Below are 14490 nucleotides of genomic sequence, written 5' to 3' on the forward strand. Positions count from 1 at the left end.
GCTCGGGTACAGATAAATTGAAGAGCCGACCCTTGGGAAATTTACACCCCGGGCTCAGTTCAATTGCACAGTCATAACTCCTATGAGGAGGCAAAGACGCAGACTCATTCTCACTAAATACATCATAAAAGTCCGCCAAATAGTCAGGAACATCATGCGACTGAGGAGAGGTGGAAAAAACCGGAGCCTCACTAAGGCACACCGACAACCCCAACTCACCACAGACACAGATTTCCAATCCAAAACTGGATTATGAATTTGCAACCAGGGAAACCCCAGAACAATGGTATCATGCAAATTATGCAACACCAAAAATCTGCAATTTTCTTGATGGTCTGGGGCGACCCGCATTACCACCTGGGTCCAAAACTGAGGTTTATTTTTCGCCAAAGGAGTAGCATCAATCCCCCTCAAAGGGATAGGCATCAGCAGAGGTGTCATAGGAAATCCACAATGTTTAGCAAAATCCAAGTCCATTAGGTTAAGGGCTGCTCCCGAATCCACAAAAGCCTTGGAGGAAAATGTGGACAGGGAGGAGATCAGAGTAATTGCCAGAAGAAACTTAGGTTGAACACCACCCACAGAAAACGTGTGTACAAAACGTTTCTCTCGTTTAGGACAGACAGAAATAATATGCGAGGCATCTCCACAAAAAAAACACAGCTTATTACGCCTTCTGAACTCCTGACATTGCTCCCTGGACAAAACTCTATCACATTGCATAGGTTCAGACACTTGTTCAACAGGTGGCAACACCTCTCGTGCAGTCCTGCGTTCACGTAAACGCCGATCAACCTGAATGGCTAATGACATAGAATCGTCAAGACCAGAGGGAACAGGAAATCCCACCATAGTATCTTTTACGGCTTCTGACAAACCCTTCCGAAAGAGAGGTGCCAAGGCATTATCATTCCAGGTAGTTAGGACCGCCCACTTTCGGAATTTTTGACAGTACAATTCTGCAGAATCTCGACCCTGGCTCAATGCCAACAGGGTCTTTTCAGCCTGATCAATAGCATTAGCTTCATCATACAACAACCCCAAGGCTTGAAAAAAATGCATTCACATTAGTCAGAATAGGATCATCTGGTTTCAAAGAAAACGCCCAATCCTGGGGATGGCCACGCAGCAAAGAGATGACAATTTTAACCTGCTGCGTGGAGCTCCCTGACGAGTTAGGCTTCAAGGCAAAAAATAATTTCCAATTATTTTTGAAATTCAAAAATTTAGACCGATCCCCAAAGAACACATCAGGAGTAGGGATCTTTGGTTCAGCAGCATGTGAATGAGCAAGGTAGGCGGAAATTCCCCGCACTTCCGCAGTGACCTGCTCCACACGATCAGACAATTGCTTTATCTCCATTGAGAGAAGGAAAAAAATTCCCCCTACGGCCTCAGAGATATAGAGGAAAAAATATGCACACTTTTTTTTTTTTTTACAATTCTTTCCTGCTATTGAGTACCCTAGGATCTGCGGTATGGCGGGTGATTCTGTTATGAATGAGTCACCGTAGGAGGCAAAAACAGAAATACTAGCTAAGTCCAGAAAACCAGAGAAGTTGGCAGCTATCGGATTGCAGACCCCTGAACCTATCAACAATAACTAGCAGTAGCCGTGGGGGGTTCCTACGGTGCCCTAGACCCCTCAATCACAACCGGAGAACTAAATAGCCTAAAGACAGATAGGGAAATCTAAACTGCCCCAGAGCAGACCCCAAAGCAATAGGCAGCCCCCAACATATAATAACGGTGAAGCAAGATGAAAAAACACTCACACAGATAGAAAGATAGGCTGAGCAAATGATGGGGCCCAAGCTAACTAAATAGGACAGGATAGAAAAGCTGCTGTCTGCAATCCGCCAAAAACCCTATCAAAACAAGAGCCAACAGACTGATAGGGAAAAAAGCCCTGAAGACGCTAGGCTTCAAAAAGGCTATATCAGTACTCAGGTATTTTCTGAAGACAGAGCAAAAAGGAATTCAGCTCACCCCAGCAGGAAATGGCAGAAATCCAGAAAAACAAGGCAAAACAAAACCAAAACACAAATGCAAAAAGCAGAGCAGAAAATTTAGCTTTTGAGGAGCAGGAATCAGACTGGTCTCCTAGAATCCCTCAGAGAAATCACCTGCAAGGCAGAAGGGCATCGGCTGCCTTATATCCAGTCAGCAATTCCAGTCACTCAGTCATCATCATTCTGCTCAGGTGCTTGGTAATCAGCCTCACTACCTTCCTTCACCAGAAGAGGGAGTTCATCAGACCTCAATGGTGAAGGGGAAAATGAACTCACAACAGTTGTGTCTTCGAGCCTTAAATGGGAATAGAGCATTTACAGCTTCCTATTCCTCTGGTTTCTGTTGCAGGACCATTAGTAACCATACAACCGTGGAGACCAGGCTCCAGATCATGCGCTCCAGCTGGGAACGAGCTCTCAACTCTACTCAGTCCCACAGCTTCTCTCTCCATGTCTACACACTTCGGCCTCCTCACACTAACTCCCCCCTTCCCTTCCTGGCCCTCAGAGAGCACTCCTCCCCCAATTCTGGTTCAGAGCTCCCTCTGCTGGCCTGGAGTGGGAACTGTGTTGCATGTTATAGTTAACTGCTAGAGAGATCCTTCATTGCTTCTAAGCCTGACATCACCCTCCCTGGAGGAAGGCAATGCCACTGTGGCGACCAAACTCCTGGGGGCGCCACACTTGCCAAGGCAATTGCAAAGAGCTGAGAATAAGGGACAGAATTGGCGCATCTAAAGGATGCGCCATTTCTGTGGCAGCAAAGGGCTGATGTTATTAGTCTCGGAGCAGGTCAATATCAATGCCCCATTACCAGCCAATTAAGATCAGCATGCAGCTGACTAGCCTTTATTGGCTATTAAAAATAGCAAGTGAGCATTTCTGTTACATAGAGCAGGGCTGCAGCCATGCTCTGTGGAGCACTGGCTATTAGATGATCGCAGCTTCTAGTCTCCCATGGAGACAATTTAAGCAAGTAAAAAGTGAAAAAAAAAGTTTATAAAAAATATAAAAGTTTAAATCACCCCCCTTTTACCCCTTTCAAAATAAAACAATAAAATAAAAATAAAAAATACACATATTTGATATCACCACGTTCAGAATCGCCAGATCTATCAATATATAAAAAAAATTAATCCGATTGGTACACAGCGTAAAGCAAAAAAATCAAAGAGTCAGAATTAAGTTTTTTTGGTCACCACGACAGTGCATTAAAATGCAATAACGGGTGATCAAAAGATTGTATCTACACCAAAATGATATCAATAAAATGATAGGTCAGCATGCAAAAATAAACCCTCAGCCAGATCCAGAACATGAAAAATGGAGACGCTACAGGTCTCAGAAAATGTAGACTTTTTTTTTATTTTTACAAACTTTGGAATTTTTTTTCACCACTTAATAAAAAAGAACCTAAACATGTTGGGTTTCTACGAACTCGTAATAACTTTGAGAATCATAACTGCTGGTCAGTTTTAGCATTTAGTGAACACGGTAAAAAAAAAAATGTAGAATTGCACTATTTTGCAATTTCTCCGCAGTTTGAATTTTGTTCCCATTTTCCAGCACACTATTTGTAAAAACCAATGGTGTCTTTCAAATGTACAACTCGTTCCACAAAAAACAAGCCCTCGCATGGCCACATTGACAGAAAAATAGAAAAGTTATGGCTGTGGGATGAAGGGGAGCAAAAAAAATCAGATTCAAACACGAAAATACCCCTGGTCCTTAAGGGGATACCGTAAATAATTATTATTTATATTAACTGTCCGACCAAACGCAGCCACTTGACATGGCTGTAATGGAGCTGGAAGTGATCACAGTCTTAAAGCTTGTTGATTGGCTGTGCTGCAACCTTACAACAAGCTTTATTAGACTTCTGGACCCAAAGAGGAAACCAGACATACAGTAAGAAGTTTGTGTTAGGGTGGTTTTACACTTACCATATATTTGTGGGCCAATTTTGTGGCCCCAATAGCTTTCTATGGGGCTGCAAAATCGGCCCGCAAAAATTCAATGGTGCGCCGTGTGCCGTACGGCCGTGAAAAAATATCGAGCTTGCTCAATATTTTTCATGGCGTACGGACACGGTGCACATTTAAATCAATGGTGCCGCAAAAACAACCCGGAAGTTTGTTTTTGTGGTGCGCCGTCACTTCCGATTTTGCGGAACCCTGTTTTTTTTCTCCAATATTATTTCCATAGCATTGGAGAAAAAAAAACGGTGATCCGCAAACATTTTTATGGATTCTTATTGTGGTACACCACAGAAAATGCGGCGATACGACCCACAAAAACGGGCCACAATAACGGACCGCAAAAAATGCGATAAGTGTAAAACCACCCTTATGGTTCCTGTAACGGACACTAGAAGTCCGATACAAACCCAGAACTTTCTAGTTCGGGTTCCCTCATCCCTACTTATAATACTGCTTTTATTATGTTTTGCGAGGTGTGCACATACTGTGGATTTACATAATGAAAATCAACAGCATTTGATATATATAAGATTTGCAACTTGGGAGAGGTGATAAAAAGACTCCTGTAAAAAACAGCTCTGCTGTGGCTGAAGTTGTCCCTATATTGGAATTTGTATGAGGTTTTTCGTAATGTGCCCATATATCTCCGACTGCATGAATGATGTATGAATATCTAGGTAAAAAGAAAAACTATAATTTTACTTTGAGAAACTTTTCAGTGTAAATCAATTTTTTTTTCAAAAAAGTGAACAAAAGTATTAGATTTTTCATTTTCCAAAAGGTATTTCGGAAAGATTAACAACAATGATGCTCATAATGTTGCATATCATGCTCTTTAAGTACTGCCATCTCAGCTTTTAGGGCCATGAAGATCTCAATGCGATCTCTCCAGGCGTAACAGGGTTAATATAAGGGCAGCTGAAACCCTGCCGTAAATTCCAAAACAGAAGAACTTCACATGCCCAAAGCTTAAATATTACACCAAAGCAATCACACTGTCACTGCCAGCCTCTTATTACAAGAGCTAGGAGCTCGGTAATAGCAGGTAACAGCGCTGGCGCTCTTTCCACTGTGAATGTGAGAAGGGAGGGAAGAGGGGGAATAGAGGAAGACCAGGCATCATTTTTTCCCTCTCCTAAGAAATCCATTATATCACATTAAAAACATTTTATCTTGTTAGCAATTTTCCATGGTGCTTTACAGGGTGACCGCTTGGCATTAGAATCTAGGTAATAAGATATAAAAGTCTCCTTTTTAGATGGCTTTGAATATAATTTTAAGGCACTGTGAAACCAATACAGGAGTTTTAGATAGCATTAGGGAACTTTATTTTTCCCAGAAAGACATTTCATGAAAGTAACAGCAGAACGTACAGTGGCCTCAAGTATGAGATTGTATTTGTTGACAGGCGGAACAGGCGCACAGAAATAGTGAAAGGCGCCTCGTCCCTCTCACATTCCTTACCAATTCTTTCACATTCTACGACTTGCCCATACTGTGAAATTAGCCGTTGATTTCACGTAAAATGACAACTTTCAATTATTCCATCTACTTGTACGTGAGTTATGGGACTTTGACTGTAATGGTTTATAAGTAAAGATAGAGAAGTTTTGGGGCTATCGATGTTGTACCCATCTTCCCAAACAGATGGTGCTCTTCCTATTCTTACTATTATGCTTTTTCTTATATAGCGCCATCATATTCCTTATTCCATATCATGGCTGAACTCAATGGGGCTCACAATCTAAATTCCCTACCAGTATGTCTTTTGAATTTTGGAGGTAACTCACACAAACACGAGAAGCTACTAACTCCTTGTAGATGTTGTCCTCAGTGGGCTTTGAACCAAGGTCCCCAGAGCTGCAAAGTGTAACCACTGAGCCATTGTGCTGCACATTCTTACACATAGATGCACTGCACCAAAAATTGGTGGCTTGTCCAGCTTTCTGTGCAACACAGTCATATTTTTGCTTCAGTTTGGATACAAAACAATCTGTTTAGATACTTCCAAAATGTTAGTTGAAAATATGTTGAAAGGGGATTAAGGTGATTTTGATACTGATTATCGGTAGCCGTTTTACTCCCCCATTGATCAGCTGATTGATCAAGCATGCAGTACCATTCACAGCTATGACATTTACAGACTAGGGGCATCTCCAAAGTGCCAGGGTAGCTTCAGTCTGAAGACTGTCACTGATCTCATGCTCACAACCCATCAATATTAATGTGTCCCCCCAAAAACCCTTTAGGGTATGTACACATAGTCTTTTTACTGAGATTTTGTGGTGGAAAATGAGCAAAATCTCCAATTTATTTTAGTTTTGGGTTGGATTGGTAGAGTTTTCAATCCTAAAAAACATATGCCAATGGCATGAGCACAAAGCGCTATTTAGATGCTGGAGAAGCCGCCTAGTTTTCCTGAGGCATCTCTGCAGTTGTTCCCCACTGGTGCTTTTCATTATGTGCTTCAGCTATAGAAAATAGGTGGCTTCCACCAGGAAGAATTAGCAGGTCACTTCTTTTTTACGAACCCTGAAGTGCTTAAAATAAGTGTCAAAAGGCAGAGCATGTGCGAAGCATGTCAATATTAATGCGCCCCCCAAAATCCCTTTAGGGTATGTGTACACAGTCTTTTTGCTGAGATTTTGTAGTGGAAAATGAACAAAAACTCCAATTTTTTTTAGTTTTGGGTTTGATTTGGAGAGTTTTCAATCCTAAAAAACCTACGTGTAAACATACGCCAATGGCATGAGCACAAAGCGCTATTTAGATGCTGGAGAAGCCGCCTGGTTTTTCCAGGCTAAGCTGCTTGAGGAAAACATTGGCAGTCCTTTTCCTGAGGCATCTCTGCTGTCGTTCGCCACTGGGGCTTTTCAAAATGTACTTCAACTATAGAAAGTAGGTGGCTTCCACCAGGAAGAATTAGCAGGTCACTTCTTTTTTTAGGAACCCTGAAGTGCTTAAAAGAAGTGTCAAAAGGCAGGACATGTTCACAGCAATGTCATTTTGACATTGCTTTGCATAATGTTCACTTTATGGGACATTTTTTGCTGTGCTTTTTCAAACGGATTGTGGGAGGAGTCCACTTACAAAAGATTCTGTATGCACATACCCTTAGCGTGGCTTTAGACTCAGAATTTTTCTTTCAAGGGAACCGGTCACCAGAAAAAAAACATTATTAACCTGCTGATATGTAATTAGTGCTGTTAACCTGCCCGGTGTCTGCACTTAGCCGAATGCTGCAAGGAGAAGAGTAACTTTATTCTCCTCTGCAGCGTTCCAGCTTCAGCTATGGGGGCGGCCCCGGTGCGGGTTCAGTCACAGCTCTGTTTATAGAGAGCAGCGGCTGTAACCACACCCCCGGCGCTGACTGACACTGGCTCTGCATTGGGGTTGGCTGTCAGTCAAGGCTGGGGGAGTGGCTACAGCCGCCACTCTCTATACACAGAGCGATGACTGCAGCATTCAGCTAAGTTTGGGCACCAGGTAGGTTAGTAATGATATTAACCTGCAGATTAACCACATATCTGAATGTTGATAGCATTTTTTCTGGTGACAGGTTCCCTTTCAGTATGTCTCTACATTATTCTTGGCCAAACTAGATAGTATGCCAGATAGTACGCTGATGTCTATAGTCCTATATGTATTCCACTCCATACAGAGTGCTTTGTTTTGGGGATTTGTGGCTTTACAAAATGCATCTTGTTCTCTGTATGAGATTTTTTTTTCTTAGACATCACTATAAAAAATGCATGTTACAAGTGCAGACAAATATAAAGATTCCCCTAAAAATACAAATTCTTTACAAAGGATAATTAATGCTGAAAAAAGATTGGGTTATGAAGGCTTCTTAGTTTTATAAGTTATGGAGAAAAGACAATTTTTGAATTTTTTTTTAAAGTGACAAACACTTTTCCAAGCCATTATCACTTTCCTTTCTCTATTCATCATGCCAGGTCAGGCAAAGTGCATTACTCTGCTGGAAGAAACCATGAGCAAAGTGACATCTCCTTCCATTCCTTGCAAATTCCATATCTTGGTAAAATGTAAAACCTAATAGGGGAAAAATACAGAATAAAAAAAAAATATTTTTGCAAAATTCTATTTTTATTGCCAATTCAACTTAAAGACTTTTATTGTACCACTGACATTCACATAGTCCATCAGTGGATTTGCTTTTACATAGCTTGTGTTGTAATAATTACCGGGTTGGCTTTGAAGGGTTAATCTACCCGACATTATGTCTTTTATGATAGATTTATCTACAAATAGAGTATTTTGTACTCATTTTTCAGAATCCTTGGTACTTTTGAACTTGAGAGACCATACAGAATGAATTTTGCCTCCAGGCCCAAATTTGACAGAGGAAAGGAGAAGCCTCTTAAAGATAGTTAAAAGGCCAATGAGTTGCCTGACGTAGCCGCCTCATGTTACACAGTGGGATGCATTCGCAGACAGGCCATCCTGTTGTTGCATCCATTATTCACTTGGCTTGGTGGGCTAAGGTCTGGCCATTTTAAGATAAGCATTATATCAAAGCACCTTTAGAAATTTTCAGCAGTGGAGACAATGAAATACTTCGTCAAATCATAGATTACAGTTCACAATAAATAGCTACTTTGAATGGCTGAAGGGACAGGTTCCTTCTCAGGCTCCCTGTTGTTTCTGGGCCCTTAGGGGATGGGCTGCAGATCACAGGGGGTATCACTCGTCAGGAGTGCCGCATCTCGAGTGACAGAGTACAGGCAGTGCAATTAATCTGATATGACAAGTGACAATCTGTTATGTTTTGTGTCGAATGCAAACATACAAATGTTTGCAATGAGCTTAGGGGCTGGATATGACAGCTCACATCATTTTTATTACCTTTTCCAGTGCCATGCATTGCATTAACTACATAGGCACTGGTAGTTTTTAAGAAACATTTTTCTAAATCCAAATGAGGATAAAAAGGACAGGACAATAGGAAGAGATATCTAAAGAAAATCAATATATTTTGAAAAAGCTAATGTGCGTAGGAACAGTCTCCAAAGCCCTCCTCAAGTTACGGCTATGTTGACCTCATCCATAAAAAAGTCAATTGTAAAACCATGCTGGGAAATTATTGGGAAAAGCTGGAATAGCAATTCAATGGAAATTTTTTCATGTTTGATTTACCAGCCAAAAAAAAAAAAATAACTTTGAAAGAGATTTATGAAAGAGGAGAAGCCTTTTACAAAAAAGGAACAAAGATGCAAGTTGCCTTCAAAGACACTGGCTCACCATTAAGACCTTGTGGAGACAGCAGTAAGATGACAAATCTGTACAACCTATTGAATATTATTAGCAGGGCTCACAATCTGATTTCTCTAGTTTTATGGCATGTCGATCCTGATCAGATGTAAAGAGGTTGAGGTTGTAAAGAGGATCAACAAAATTGGGACAAATGCAGGTTTAAAATAATAAAATTAACTCAGCGGTAGGAATGAGCAAATTTAATAAAATTCAATTTGTCAAATTTTCAGAATTGTATTTAACATGAATACAATTACTTTGAATGCAATTTATTATAACATGACTTCTCTCCAACCCCAGAGCAAAATAAACAGTGAAGTAAAAAAATAAAAATGTTACTCTCAAATCACCCCTCAGCTGTCCTGGTGTGGCTTCACCTGCCTGGTCATCTGCTGGCTCACGTCCTCTTTCTGGCACCTGTTTACTTTTTCGTCTTCAGTCTGCTTCACTTGTTGATGACTCTGGCATTCTCTAAGCCTCCAGTGATGTCAAGCTATCCCATGGGATCCAATGACCAATGAAGGCACTGAAGAGTAAGAAGACTGAAGATGAAGAAAAAGATCAGAGACAGATTTGCATCTACTTTATTCAACATGAATCAAATTGCTGATGAAAGCTTTAATTATCACCTAGGGTCTTTCCAGAACTCAGAGTATAGCAAACAGGAGAGTTAAAAAAAATAAAAATATATTATATTCAACTCACCTGTTACCTGACCTCTTGTCCTCTATTGGCTACAATCTTCTCTTTTGTCTACAGTCTTCTTCACTCTTCAGCACCTTCAGCCTCAATGAGCTTCAAGATAAATCATGACATCACTGGAGGGCTAGTCAGTGTCCGAATCACCAAAAAGTGAAGAACACTGAAGACAAAAAAGAAAATTGGCACCAGGGGAAAGAATTTAGCCAGTAGAGGATTGGGTAGGCCGATGGCACCAGGACAGCTTAGGAGGAAGGTGCGTATAATTTTATATTTTTTTAATTATTTAACCCATTTCCAGCTCTTAAAGGAATCAAGCAAAATGGTGGCCAGTAGAATGATATTTTGCCTAATTTGAGCAAAATGAATTCCAAAAAACATTGGTTTCTTGTGAATCCAAATTATTATGTGAAATTCTAGGTGACTTTGAATCTCCTTGATTCATTTTGCTCATATCTACCTAATGGTCAAGCGCAATCTACCTCAGAGTGTGATTATACCAATCACACTCTGATCAGAGTTTGTTCAAAGTTTGGTCAGAGTGTGATTCGATGTTAGGAAGAAAAAAAAATAATAATCCAATAATTGGACTCAACTCTTGAATTATGCAATTTTTTCCTCAGACATGTTCATGGCCCCATAGATTAACATGGAAATGAGTGGTACTTGTCAAAATGATTGATTGCACTCGTCCAATTTTTGTGGTCGGGTGCATAAGCCAACAAGGTTAATCGTAAAAATACCAATGGGAAGCAGAGGAGAAGAGTTGCAAGATTAGTAGGGGCTATTTAATTTTATTTTAAATGATAGTGTTCCTTTGTCTAATTTTGCCCAAGTTGGACATCTCCTTTAACTGGTTATTTTCATCATTAAAACTTATTATCATTCTAAATGATAGTTGATAACTTGTGGATTGGTAAGTGTCTGACACTCAAGACCACCAAATACAGTATATGTCGGAATGGAATGATGGTGTTATGACTGGGCTTTAGCACTCACTCAGGGATGAAAAAAAATCAGGGGAGATGCTAACCGTGCACACAGGTTTGCTTACAGACTAGGCAGTCCATAACCTGACCCTTATAGAAAGAACACCGTGAGCACAACTCAAGATGGTGCTAAGGTTAGGTTCCCAAACCGTTAAAGCAACAAATATGAACCTGGCACTCAACTTAAAGGTATTTGTAAGGCGGTTTATTGTAGTACATGAAAAAAGACGTTTCGGTCAATGTGACCTTCTTCAGTTACGTGTGGTATATAGATGGTGTAGAGCTTATAGGCATCTATCAGAAAGGACGATGGTGCTTTAGGCATTGAGGAGATTGATCTCTCTAAGGTAATGAGCTTGTCAGTATATAGGAGAGGGGCAAACGTGCCTCCAGACGCGGTGTCCACCGGCCGAAACGTCTTTTTTCGTGTACTACAATAAACCGCCTTACAAATACCTTTAAGTTGAGTGCAAGGTTCATATTTGTTGCCATAACCTGACCCTGACTTGCCCCTGCTTGCCCACAGAAGTTGGTACCATAACATTATTCAGTGGCACCCCCCACTCAATGTTGGCTGACCTCGAGTGTCCTTAACTGCACTCTCAACTATACATAAAGTGCAACCTAAAAGCACAACAACAAAACAGAGTGCATACAAGAGGGTGAGACATAGGACTAGATGGAAAAGAACCCAAAAATACATTTGGTATACATGAAAAATGGTAAAAAATGGAAAAAAAGCTAAAAAGGGAATACGCAAACAAACCGCAAGAGAAACAATAGAAAAAACCTCAGCAAGATAATCCTTCACTCGGGAGCTGGGACTCCAAACATCCATCTAACTTGGAATATAGCCAGCAAAGACTGCATGTGCCAGGAGAGTAAGACCCAGTAGTGCTTATTAATGGTCAACTTTGCTGCCCATATTCATTCAATCTAATATTGTACAGAGTCAAAATGTCAGAAATTAAAATATATATTTTTTTCTCATTCATATTACAGGTGGAAAATAAAACGTATTGACACAACTTAAAGCTTTATATTACAACTTGTAGCATAATAACAGGTATCATAATGAAATACATGTGTAACACATATGATGCTACTGATGCATGACTTGCACAGAGAAGTGTAGAAGGTTTGCCATGGCCACTAAGCACATCAACACTTGTATTTTTCTTTAAAATTGTTTAATTTAGTAAACCCTTTGTACACATGATCTTATAGTGTTGTGCTTACCTTGTAATTCCATTCTGCATAGACTATTCATTTTCTAGTATGTAAGATTCAGTTTTACATTCATTTAGTAGGTAAAGCAAAAAAAAAGTATAAGATTAAAACTTTTAGTAATTGGACACGTTCCAAGGGTGAATAGGGTCGTTGCCCCATCACAAAGTCATTTTATAAGGGTGTGTTTGGGAAGCATTCTTAAATTTCCTTTTGCTCAAGGGTTGAGAAAGACAGACAATAGGCTGCAGCGCTGGATAAAATATCAAGTTGTCTGCCAGGTTACGCTGCCTTTGTTCTTTAGAAAGATTTCTTTAGCATTTGTTTACTAAATTCCTACTAGTATTCCCTACCATTTTTGTTTTTATATGTTTAAAGCATGGATCTACCTTATTATAGCAGAGTAATTATTAACAGGCTGCAATTACAATTACTGCAATACATTTTGATTAATATCAAAATATCCAGACATTCATTTGGCCATAGAATGAATTTATAATGAAACAATCCAGTTTTATTATTATTATTTTTAGAATTATGTTTTGCTTACAAAGCGCCATCATATTCCACAGCGCTTTATATCATCATTGCTGTTGCCATTGGGGCTCACAATCTAAATTCCCTATCAGTTTGTCTTAGGGTATGTTTCCACTAAGCGCATTGCCTGCGCTTTGGATGGAGCAGAAAGCCGGCTCCGCCCAAAGCCCCGCAGCCTTCTGTGCATGCGGTGATTCCGGATGGTTTCATTGAACACATGCGGTATCACCGCATCGCATACATAGACCAGGTTTATTTACCGTGCGGAGACTGAGCGTCTCCGCAAGGTAAACAGACATGCTGCATTCTAAAAAGACACGCCACATGTCCGCATTTGTGGGTGTGTTACCCGCATATTAGGACGCATAGTGGAGATGGGATTTCATAAAATCCACTATGCTGTAACAACTGGACACAGCGGCTGTACGCAGCGTTCAATCCGCAGCAAATCCGGATGTAACACAGCCCGTGGAAACATACCCTTAGGAGTGTGGGAGGAAATGGGAGAACTCGGATGAAACCACTCAAACACGGGGAGAACATACAAACTCCTTGCAGATGTTGTCCTTAGTGGGATTTCAACCCAGGACCCGAGGGCTACAAAGCAACAGTGCTAACATATAATAAAATATACAGTGCTCATAAAATCTAATATATAGTACTAGCTTGGCCCGTGTAAAATTTTCGCACATTGGTCGTGGGGGTCACAGGCAATTTCAGAAAACGCAAGCTGGTCAAATGTAAATGTATTTCATGAGCTGATGAACACAGACAGGTATTTAAATATGTAGATTGGTAACACAATAAATTGTTTTGATAAGTAGAGGCCAAAAAATGTTTTCCGGTTGAGGTGCCACCTGCAGGTCATTGTGTCTTTCTGAAGGTTTATGAAAATGAATGTTTAAACTGTATTTAGTGATAAAATTGTGAATGTGTGGTTTGTTTGGCTGTTTTCTTGCTGAAGGGAGCAAATTTACCTTTCAAATAGTGTAGCATGTGTGTGGGGCGAAGTAATCAGCGAAAAAGCAGTGCATGTTTACAAATGTGTTGGTAGTGTGCTTTGGGGTAGTGTGGTGCCACCTGCAGGTCATTTTTCCTTACAGCAGGTTTATGAAAATTAAAGTTTAAACTGTATTTTGTGATCAAATCGTGAATGTGTGGTTTGTTTGGCTATTCTCTTGCTGAAGGGGGCAAGTTTACCTTTCAAATGGTATATCATTTGTGTGTGTGGGGGTGCAGAATGAATGGGGATACAAAGGAATCACCGAAAAACAGTGTTTAGAAATAATAGAATAGATTACCAGACATTTTTTAAGTTGAGTCCATGACAGAAAATATCAGATAGCAGGCTGCAGGGAGGAATAAAGTTCATCTCCTCCCGGTAGCCAGGCCTTCAACGCAGCTTTAGAATGCTAATAATATGCAGATTAACCCCATATCTGTAAGTTAATAGAGTTTTTTTTTACAAGGGCGGGGCACATTTAGTCATTTACCGAGTCATGCACCAACTAAAATTCTTCTTGGTAAAGGGAATTTTTTATTTTATTTTAAATTTTTTCTTTTTATTATCAGATTACAGTATTTTCCTTTCATTGCATTGACAACAGAAAATAGTTTCCACATGCAATCAGCAGAGATTTGAAAGCTGCTATAAACCATAAACTAAATGACATGAAAGAAGTTGAAATTGATTCATAAGCAGAAAAGTTTTTAAGCTACTCAACTTTTTATGTAGCCTTTAAAAACTGAATTAAAATGGCACTATGCTAAAGT

The 14490-nt window shown here is 40.1% G+C and overlaps 1 long non-coding RNA gene across 2 annotated transcripts in view; it reads right to left on the reverse strand.

Moving 5' to 3' along the window:
• The window catches only part of LOC141092038 (uncharacterized), an 87616-nt gene that overhangs the window by 31010 nt on the left and 42116 nt on the right, over nt 1–14490 (reverse strand). For both annotated transcript variants that reach the window (XR_012232666.1, XR_012232665.1), the window contains exon 2: nt 9616–9807. This is a non-coding gene — a long non-coding RNA (uncharacterized lncRNA). The remainder of the gene's footprint in view (nt 1–9615; nt 9808–14490) is intronic.

This window comes from Dendrobates tinctorius, unplaced genomic scaffold, assembly GCF_039654945.1.
Source record: "Dendrobates tinctorius isolate UK_male_01 unplaced genomic scaffold, ASM3965494v1 ptg000057l, whole genome shotgun sequence".
Lineage (NCBI taxonomy): Eukaryota > Metazoa > Chordata > Amphibia > Anura > Dendrobatidae > Dendrobates > Dendrobates tinctorius.